Here is a 10873-nt window from a genome sequence, read left to right as displayed (position 1 = left end):
AGCCTCCCCTCACGCTAGGAGTCAAGCTAGAATCTAGTTTGTGTTAATAACAACTTAATTTTAATTGCATACAAAATTTTGCTCTAATATAGCTTTTTTGTCTTCCCCTCTTTTGTGCTGTTTTTGTCATACAAATTATGTCTTTATACATTATAAGCCAATGAACACAGTTTTATAATAATTGCTTTATTCGATTGCTTTCAAATCGGATAGGAGAAGGAAAGAGTTACAAACAAAAATTACATTTATGCTCTGTTCTATGTTTACCTATGTGTTGTTGTTAGGTGCTGTGGAGTGAGTTCTGACTCATAGTGACCCTATGCACAACAGAATGAAATACTGCCCGGTCCTGCACCATCCTCACAATCGTCATTGTGCTTGAGCCCATTGTTGCAGCCACTGTGTCAATCCATCTCATTGAGGGTTTCCTCTTTTTTGCCAACCCTTTATTTACCAAGCGTGATGTCCTTTTCCAGGGACTGATCTCTCTTGATAACATGTCCAAAGTATGTGAGAAGTAGTCTCACCATCCTTGCTTCTAAGGAGTATTCTGGTTGCACTTCTTCCAAGACAGATTTGTTCATTCTTTTGGTAGTCTGTAGTATATTCAATAATGTTCACCAACACCACAATTCAAAGGCATCAATTCTTCTTCAGTCTTCCGTATTCATTGTCCAACTTTAGATGCATATGAGGCTACTGACAGCACCATGGCTTGGGTCAGGCACATCTTAGTCTTCAAGGTGATGTCATTGCTTTTTAACACTTTAAAGACGTCTTTTGCAGCAGATTTGCCCAACACAGTGTGTCTTTTGATTTCTTGACTGCTGCTTCCATGGGTGTTGTTTGGGGATCCAAGTATAATGAAATCCTTGACAATTTCAATCTTTTCTCCATTGATCATGATGCTGCTTATTGGTCCAGTTGTGAGGATTTTTGTTTTCTTTATGCTGAGATGTAATCCATAGTGAAGGTCTTTGTTCTTCACCAGTATGTGCTTCAAGTCCTCTTCACTTTCAGCAAGCAAGGTTGTGTCATCTGCATAACACAGGTTGTTAATGAGTCCTTCTCCAATCCTGATGCTGCGTTCTTTTTCAGATAGTTCAGTTTCTGGGATTATTTGTTCAGTATACAGATTGAATAGGTATGGTGAAATGATACAACCCTGATGCACACCTTTCCTGTTTGACCAACTGCCTCTTCATCTATGTACAAGTTCCTCATGAGCACAATTAATTGTTCTGGAATTCCCATTCTTCGCAATGTTATCCACAATTTGTTATGATCCACACAGTCAAATGCCTTTGCATAGTCCATAAAACACAGGCAAACATCCTTCTGGTATTCTCTGCTTTCAGCCAGGATTCATCTGACATCAGGTATGATATCCCTGGATCCAAGTCCTCCTCTGAATTTCTGGCAGTTCCCTGTGGATGTGCTGCTGCAGCCACTTTTGAATGATATTCAGCAAACTTTTATTTGCATGTGATATTAATGGTATTGTTTGATAATTTCTGCATTTGGTTGGATCACTTGTCTTGGGAATAAGCATAAATATAGACCTCTTCCAGTCAGTTGGCCAGGTAGCTCTCTTCCAAATTTCTTGGCATAGACAAGTGAGCACTTCCAGCACTGCAGCCACTTGTTGAGACATCTCAATTGGTATTCTGCCAATTCCTGGAGCCTTGTTTTTCGACAATGCCTTCAGTATAGCTTGGACTTCTTCCTTCAGTACCATTGGTTCCTGGTCATATGCTACCTCCTGAAATGGTTGAAAGTCAACAAGTTTTTTTTGGTATACTGACTCTGTGTATTCTTTCCATCCTCTTTGATTTTTCCTGTGTCGTTTAATACTTTCCCCATAGAATCCTTCAATACTGCAACTCAAGGCTTGAATTTCTTCTTCAGTTCTTTCAGCTTGAGAAATGCCGAGTGTGCTCTTCCCTTTTAGTTTTCTAGCTCCAGGTCTTTGCATGCGTCATTATAATACTTTACTTTGTCTTCTCTAGCCACCCTTTGAAATCTTCTGTTCAGTTATTTTACTTCATCGTTTTTTCCTTTTGCTTTAGCTACTTGACATTGAAGAACAAGTTTCAGAGTCTCTTCTGACATCCATTTTGGTCTTTTCTTTATTTCCTTTCTTTTTAATGACCTCTTGCTGTCTTCATGTATGATGTCCTTGATGTCATTCCACAACTCGTCTATTCTTCAGTCATTAAGGTTCAATGCGTCAAATCTATTCTTGAGAATGTCTCTGAATTCAGGTGGGATATACTCAAGGTCATACTTTGGCTCTCTTGGATTTGTTCTAATTTTCTTCAGTTTCAACTTGAGCTTGCATATGAGCAATTGATGGTCTGTTCCATAGTCGGCCCCTGACTGTGTTCTGACTGATTTTATTGAGCTTTTCCATCATTTCTTACCATAGATGTAGTCGATTTGATTCCTGTGTGATCCATCTGGCAAGGTCCACGTGTGTTGTCGCCGTTTTTGCTGTTGAAAAAAGGTATTTGCAATGAAGAAGTCATTGGTCTTGCAAAATTCTATCATGTGATCTCCAGCATTGTTTCTGTAACCAAGGCCATATTTTCCAACTACCACTCCTTCTTCTTCGTTTCCCACTTTTGCATTCCAATCACGAGTAATTAATGCATCCTGATTGCATATTCAATCAATTTCAGACTGCAGAAGTTGGTAAAAATCTTCCATTTCTTCATCTTTGGCCTTAAATGTTGGTGCGTAAATCTGAATAATAGTTGTATTAACTGGTCTTTTTTGTAGCCATATGGGTATTATCCTATCACTGACAGGGTTGTACTTCAGGATAGATCTTGAAATCTGTCTTTTTGACGATGAATGTAACGCTGTTCCTCTTTGAGTTGTCATTTCTGGCATAGTAGACCATATATTGTCCAGTTCAGAATGGCCAATACCAGTCCATTTCAGCTCACTAATGCCTAGGATATCGATGTTTATGCATTACATTTCATTTTTGAAGACTTCCAATTTTCCTAGATGCCTTCCATGTTCCGATTATTAAAGGATGTTTGCAGCTGTTTCTCCTCATTTTGAATCATGCCACATCAGCAAATGAAGGTCCTGAAAGCTTGACTCCATCCATGTAATTAAGGCTGACTCTACTTTGAGGAGGCAGCTCTTCCCTAGTTGTCTTTTGAGTGTCTTCCAACCTGAGGGGATCATCTTCTGGCACTATATCAAACAATGTTCCTCTGCCGTTCATAAGGTTTTCACTAGCTAATTCTTTTCAGAAGTAGATCACCGGGTCCTTCTTCCTAACCTGTCTTAGTCTGGAAGCTCAGCTGAAACCTGTCTGCCATGGAAACTGCCTGTGCCAAGAAATTTGGAAGGCAGTTACCTGGCCAACTGACTGCAAAAATCCATATTTATGCCTATTCCCAAGAAAGGTGAGCCAATTGAATGTAGAAACTATTGAACAATATCACTAATATCACACGTAAGTAAAATTTTGCTGAGGATCATTCAAAAGCGGTTGCAGCAGTACATCAACAGGGAGCTGCCAGAAATTCAAGCCGGATTGAGAAGAGAATGTGGAACCAGGGATATCATACCTGATGTCAGATGGATCCTGGCTGAAAGCAGAGAATACCAGAAATATGTTTACCTGTGTTTTATGGACTATACAAAGGCTTTTGACTGGGTGGAACATAACAAATTATGGTTAATACTTCAAAGAATGGGAATTCTGGAACACTTATTTGTGCTCATGAGGAACTTGTACATAGATGAAGAGGTAGTTGTTCAAACAGAACAAGGGGATACCGCGTGGTTTAAAGTCAGGAAAGGTGTGCTTCAGGGTTGTATCATTTCACCATACCTATTCAATCTGTATACTGAACAAATAATCCCAGAAACTGAACTATCTGAAAAAGAACGCAGCATCAGAGTTGGAGGAAGACTCATTAACAACCTGTGTTATGCAGATGACACAACCTTGCTCGCTGAAAGTGAAGAGGACTTGAAGCACATACTGGTGAAGAACAAAGACCACAGCCTTCACTATGGATTACATCTCAGCATAAAGAAAACAAAAATCCTCACAACTGGACCAATAAGCAGCATCATGATCAATGGAGAAAAGATTGAAGTTGTCAAGGATTTCATTATACTTGGATCCCCAAACAACACCCATGGAAGCAGCAGTCAAGAAATCGAAAGACACACTGTGTTGGGCAAATCTGCTGCAAAAGACGTCTTTAAAGTGTTAAAAAGCAATGACATCACCTTGAAGACTAAGGTGTGCCTGACCCAAGCCATGGAGTTTTCAATCGCCTCATATGCATGCAAAAGCTGGACAATGAATAAGGAAGACCGAAGAAGAATTGATGCCTTTGAATTGTGGTGTTGGGGAAGAATATTGAATATACCATGGACTGCCAAAAGAATGAAAAATTCTGTTTTGGAAGAAGTACAGCCAGAATACTCCTTAGAAGCAAGGATGGCAAGACTACGTCTCACATACTTTGGACAAGTTATCAGGAGGGATCGGTCCCTGGAGAAGGACATCATGCTTGGTAAAGTAGACGGTCAGCAAAAAAGAGGAAGACCCTCAACGAGATGGATTGATACAGTGGCTGCAACGATTGGCTCAAGCGTAACAACAGTTGTGAGGATGGTACAAGACCGGGCAGTGTTTTGTTCTGTTTTCCATAGGGTCGTTATGATTTAGAACAGAATTAACGACACCTAACAACAAAAGTAACTATGGTTCTCCTTGAGTTTATTTCACTTGGAGTTTGTGAATCTTCCTGGATGTGTAGTTTAATGTTTTTCATCACATTTGGGAAGTTTTCAACCATTATTTCTTCAAGTAGTCTTTCTGTCCCCTTCTCTCTCTTCTCTCCTCCTGGGACTCCGATTATGCATATGTAAATGTAAATATGGGTAATGAGGGTATGTTCACTTTTCTTATTGGACAATTTTGCTAGTTTTCTGCTCACTTCTATGGAGGAGTGGGTTTTCAAAAGTCCTTACTCTGCCAGTTTGGAAGTGCTTCTCCTGCCTATCCCTATTGTCAGGAAAATAAGAGCTTTCCCAGAAACTTCTAGAAAACCTGAGATTTTTTTTATTACTAGTTGGAACATGGCTAATGCTATGTCTAAGAGAGTCTATGAAAGTGAGTACTTAACAGTGTAAACATCTATTTGTGCTCTTTGATAACTTTTGCCATATGTGGTTTTTTAAAATACTATTTCCCTGGTATATCTACGTTCATCCTAGCATTTTATGTATCTCTATGTCATTTTGTTCTTGATAAGTGTCTTGAAAAGTGCCTTGTAGTTTTGAAATAATCTGATAGTTGTTTTCTGTTAATAGGAGAATTAAACAGTCATATTTATTATGACCATTGGTAAATTTGAAAAACAGTAGACCTTTATCATATTTTTCTTCTTCTCTACTTCCATGCATTATGCCAGCCTACCCCACTCATTCTCAGGAATTTTAGTTTCAGAATGTTATTAGTTTTACATTTGTTCGCAAATATATTTTTTCTAATTTAGAAATCAAGTTTTAATAATTTCATTAATATTTACTGATACTTTATCAAATTATTTGCCCTCAAATACATATTTTAGTGGTCTTCTCACCTGTTACTTCTATATCATATCTTGTCTTTCTTGGGTTCATGCTCCTAGACATGTAGAATCCCCGACACTCATCAAACCAGATTTTATAGGGAGAGGAGGAGCTTCATGAAGGAGACACATTTGGAATGTCCAGAGGCAGTTGTTAGGCCATAGCACATCCCCTGGGCTCTCTGGCCTCCCTCTGCAGTGCTAAGCTCTCTTTTCACTGTAAGTCATGTGATGAAGATATTTCTTGTCAGGTGGACTTAGTGTAGTGACTTTATCCTCTTTCATAGTCACATGAAGGTGGTATGAATAACTCACAGTAAAATAATGTTACTGTTCCAGACAACCAAAAAGCTGTGGATAAGCAGGAAGGGAGTGAGGTGGGGATGGGGGTTGAAAATATGCTCGGAAGAGTTTATTTGAGTCTACCTTCTGGGATTTCCTCCTATTTTCTGTGGTAAAATGGTCCAGAGCCCCAGAATAGAAATTTAGGGGAGGGAAATTATATAAAGTTTAATGCCACTTATGGTTAAAAATAATGACCTTGACTAAAGCCAAGACTTTTCCAGGTAAAACAAAAGCAGAGAACACACAACATCATGGTGGTCAAAAGAGCAAGCCAGCTTGGCCCAAGAAAAAAGTTTTTCACACCAAGAAGAGTAGGGATTTGATAAGCCTGTAGCTGTATCTGTCTGTCTGCTCTGCTTCCATGTCCCAGTTGCTGTTCAAGATTCTGGGAACAAGCAACACTTTTTCCCCACAGGCAAAAGTGTTAACCCACTGGTTGGAGGAAGGAGCCCTCCTGAATTCTGCATGGGAGGCACCAGCTCACTAAGGCCCACAAAGAAGATGCCAGCACATCAGTGATGGTGGTGCTTGGCAACAGAGGTTCCCTGGAAAAGACAGTGATGCCTGCTCCAGACAGATGCATCCACAGTGAGGACCACTCAGTGGTCATGGTGCTCACCAGGGAGTGCCAGAGCAGCAAAAGGAAAACGTCTGCAGCAACTTTTCCTTTATTAACTTTAGTATTATATTTGATACATTAAAAATAATATATGAAGTATTTCTCTCACATAATAATATAATGAACATCAAGCAACCCAGTCCCAAGACAAAAACTACATCACATTCTAACTGCATCTACCTGTGTGTTACTTTCTATCACACCCTTTGAGTTTTGCTTTTAATATTCCCTGTGATTTTCTCTATTTTTTAAAAATACTGTTTAGCTTTTCTTACAACTTTTAAAAGTTGTTTCATAACATTTATATGTCTGAGACCTGAATTTTTACTTAACATTACCTATATAAGATTAATCCATGCTGTGGGATGTGACTGCAGTCCATTGATTTCACTGGTATGAATATATCATAATTTGTTTATCCACTATCCTGTCATATTATTCCCAAATTTTTGCAAAGAGCATTCTCACATGCTTCCTGGAGCACTGTGCAAGAATGTCTCTAGGCTGGGTGAGTATTCGGGCAACCTAATAGATACCAATTGTTTTCCCAAGTATTTGAAGCAATATACACTCTTAGCACAAGTGACTAAGAAATCATGTTAATTCACAGCCTCTCCAACACTTGGTATTAATAGATTTCTTATTTTTTGCCCATCATTAACAGTACAGCCAAGAAAACCCTAGGGAGCCATTTTACTCTGTACACGTGGGGTTGCCATGAGTTGGAATTAACAGCACCTAACAACAACAACAAGAACAAGCAGGTATAAAATGGTATTTAATTGTGGTCCTGATTTGCATTTCCCTGATTATTAATAGAGAATCTCTTTCTATAAGTTTATTTGTCAGACATGTACCCTCTTCTCAGAAATGTCCATTCATATGTTTATCTCCCCTATTCTCTTGGGTTTTCTGCTTTTTCTTTGTGGAAATGCTTTATTTATTCTGGTTAATAATCCTTTTCCAGCTTTATGTGTTACAATGATTTTCTTCCATTCTTTAAGTTGGCCTTTCACACAATTTATGGTGTTTTGTGATGAACATATATTCTTAGTTTAATCTTCTTGCCATCTTATATGACATTCTATAGTATCTGTCCCAAGTAAGTGGTAATTTCTCAGGTGCTGTTTCTCCCTGCAGGCACTTTTCTCTAGATTTGGGTTCATCCTTGCAACCTCAGGTCTCTGATGGGCTTAATAAAAGTCATTAATTTACAGCTTGTTTCTTTTTGCAATGGTGGGAACAACATTCTCACCATCCCGTTACATCCATTAGCTGAAAGCAGAAGTGCAATGAATTTTATTATGACATAACATTTATTGATGGTATACTATTCTGCCATATGAATGTACCTTAATTTAACCAAAACTCAGATGTGGCATATTTAGCTTGTTTGTAATTTTTTTGCTTTTGTAAATGGAGTAATAAAAATCCTTTTACATAAGACTTTATTAGTATTTTTCTTTTTTTAATTTTAGTTTTGGTGAAAACATAGACAGCAAAACCCACTCCCATTCCACAGTTTCTAGACATAATGATCAGTAACATTGGTTACATTCATCACATTGTGTCAACATTCTCCTTATTTCTGTTCCAGTTGTTTCATTTGCAGTTACTGAAACTCCCTGTCCCCCTAACCTTCTCATCTATGCTTCAAAATAGCTGTTGAGGACTTCCAGCAACATGGCACTCTAGCAGAAACACCATGCCATTCCTCCACAGCAAAGATCAAAAAAACTAAGCCAAACAGAGAAAACAGCAATCCTGAAACCCTAAACATCAAATGAAGAGATAAAGAACTCAGCCAACCACCAAATGGAATAAGAAATTGACAGAGAACAGAGAGCAAAGAGACATACATGGAGAAGTCCCCTATCAGCTAACACAGCAAGGATCCACCATCTTGAACTACTATCAGAGACCAGCAAATAGAGAGTACGAGAAAGCAGCTTAACGGAGCTTCCAGCAGGAGACAGAACAACTGGTAACTGGCGATATATGCTTTCCCACCCCCCCACCCTTCTTCACCCCCACTCGGCCTCCTCTGCTTCCTGCGACCACAGTCTCTCAGCTTGGAAGTACCGGCTACTTGGATTCCACCCACACGCACTGGCCGACTCCCTGAGTGCCATTTGTTGGCTACTGGTGTGGCTTTTTTCTGCTTCTTTTCATTTATTCCTTACCTCTCACCACCTCCTCCTCCTTTCGCCCAAATACCTGGTTCCATGTGCCATCTTTACTTCTTCCTGAGGGGCTGTGGAGCTCCGCTCCAGTGTGGAACTGCTTCCTGGTCTGTGCTGCCACTCTGGTGGGATCCTGGGGCTTTTCTTGTTTGTTTGTTTTGAATTGTTTGTTTGTTTTCTTTTTCTTTTCTTGAGTTGGGAGCTCGTTCTGGCTGGGCAGTGCTTCACAGCTTAGGACATATCCCCTCAGCTTGTGCAGATGCACAGAGGGATCCCTGAGAGCATTTCTTTCTTCACGGTTTTTTTTTTTTCTGTTTTTTGGGGGGGTTTCCTGTTCTTTAATTTGTTTTCTTTTCTTTTCCCTCTTTTTCTTTCTTAATTACTCAGTTTCTCATCTCTCTATACCTTCCTTCTCTTCCTGTACCCTGAATACCTGGGACTGAATACCTCTATGCCTCCTAGCCAGGCTGTACTTCAACACCTGGGAACAACTTCCCCAGACCTAGCAGCTGCACCAGTGGGATTCCTGGGAGATTTTCTTTTCTTTTTTCTTTCTAATTGTTATTTATTCATTCTTTTGTTTTTTTCATTCTTCTTCCCCTTTTTGTTTTTCTCCATATCATAGTCTCTCATCTCTCCACTCAACAGAAAGCTCCCCTAGCACTCTTTTTTGTTTGTATGTTTTTGACACCTGTTCCTCTCTCCTCTCTCCAGTACCCATTTTAGCTCCACACATCACAATCTCCCCCCTCCATCCTGCCTACCTGCACCATGTGCTTAACAGCACACCACCAAGCAGCACAGGCATGGCCTACCAGAACCTGACCTGCACTGATTACCAATCCACCCTGGTGGCTGTAGTAAGTGCCACAAACAACCCATCCCAGCAACTCCTCTTCAGCTAGACCTGCCCTGCTGTACTATATCTGAGTGACTGACCCTGCCAATTGGAGAAGGAGGTGAAAAATATTGTGCCCACAGATGAGCAAACAACAAAGAACACACAGCCTGCCTGCTCAGAACAGCCAAATTTTAAAAAAAGGATGAAACAAACAAATGTACAATCAATAAACAAGAAAAATAACTACTGAATATGCCAAAGACAGCAGACAATATCAAAACATTTACAAAAACAGGACAGGATGGTTCCAGTAGGCATCCAAAATAAAACACCAGATGACTTTCCAGTAGAAAAAACGTACTAGAACTACCTGATAGGGAATTCAAATCTCTAATACTCAGAATTATCCAAGAGTTGAAGCAAAAAGCAGACAAAAATGAGGAAAAATAGAAAATTCATGGAAAAGGCAGACAAGTTCATGGAAAATACTGACAAAAAAAAAAAAAGAAGAATTCAGGAAAATAATGCAGGAAAAAAATGCCAGAAAAAATTCACAACTACAAATTATACAAAAACAATAATTAGAAATCCAAAAGATAAACAACAAGATTTGAGAGATGGACGGTGTCAAAGAAGGGCTGAGGAGCAGATTTGAAACGATGGAACACAGGATCAGCAGAATTGAAGACAAACACTTGGATACAACTCTGAGGAAAACTCAGAGAAAAGAACAAAGAAAAATTAGAGACCCTGAGAATTATGTGGGATACAATCAAAAGCAAAACTTTTCTAGTGATCAGAGTTCCAGAGCAGAGGGAGAAAAGAGAAAACACAGAGAGGATCATTGAAGAACTGCTGACAGAAAACTTCCCCAATATCATGAAAGATGAAAAGCTGGCCATCCAACAAGCTCAACGAACCCCATATAAGAGAAAACCCAAAAGAAAATCACCAAGGCATAACATAATCACAGTCGCCAAAACCAAAAACACACAAAGAATCCTGAGAGCAGCTCATGAAAAACAAGAAGTCACCTACAGAGGAAAAACAATAAGACTAAGCTCAGATTATTCAGCAGAAACCATGCAGGCAAGAAGGCAATGGGATGACATATATAAAATCTTGAAAGAAAAAAACTGTCAGGCAAGAATAATATATCCTGCAAAACTCTCGTCCAAATTTGATGGTGAAATCAGGTCATTTCCAGATAAACAGAAATTAAGGGAATATGTGAAAGTCAAACCAAACTTACAAGAATTATTAAAGGGAG

Source organism: Trichechus manatus, unplaced genomic scaffold (genome assembly GCF_000243295.1).
Source record: "Trichechus manatus latirostris isolate Lorelei unplaced genomic scaffold, TriManLat1.0 scaffold00031, whole genome shotgun sequence".
Lineage (NCBI taxonomy): Eukaryota > Metazoa > Chordata > Mammalia > Sirenia > Trichechidae > Trichechus > Trichechus manatus.
This window is presented reverse-complemented; position numbering follows the sequence as displayed.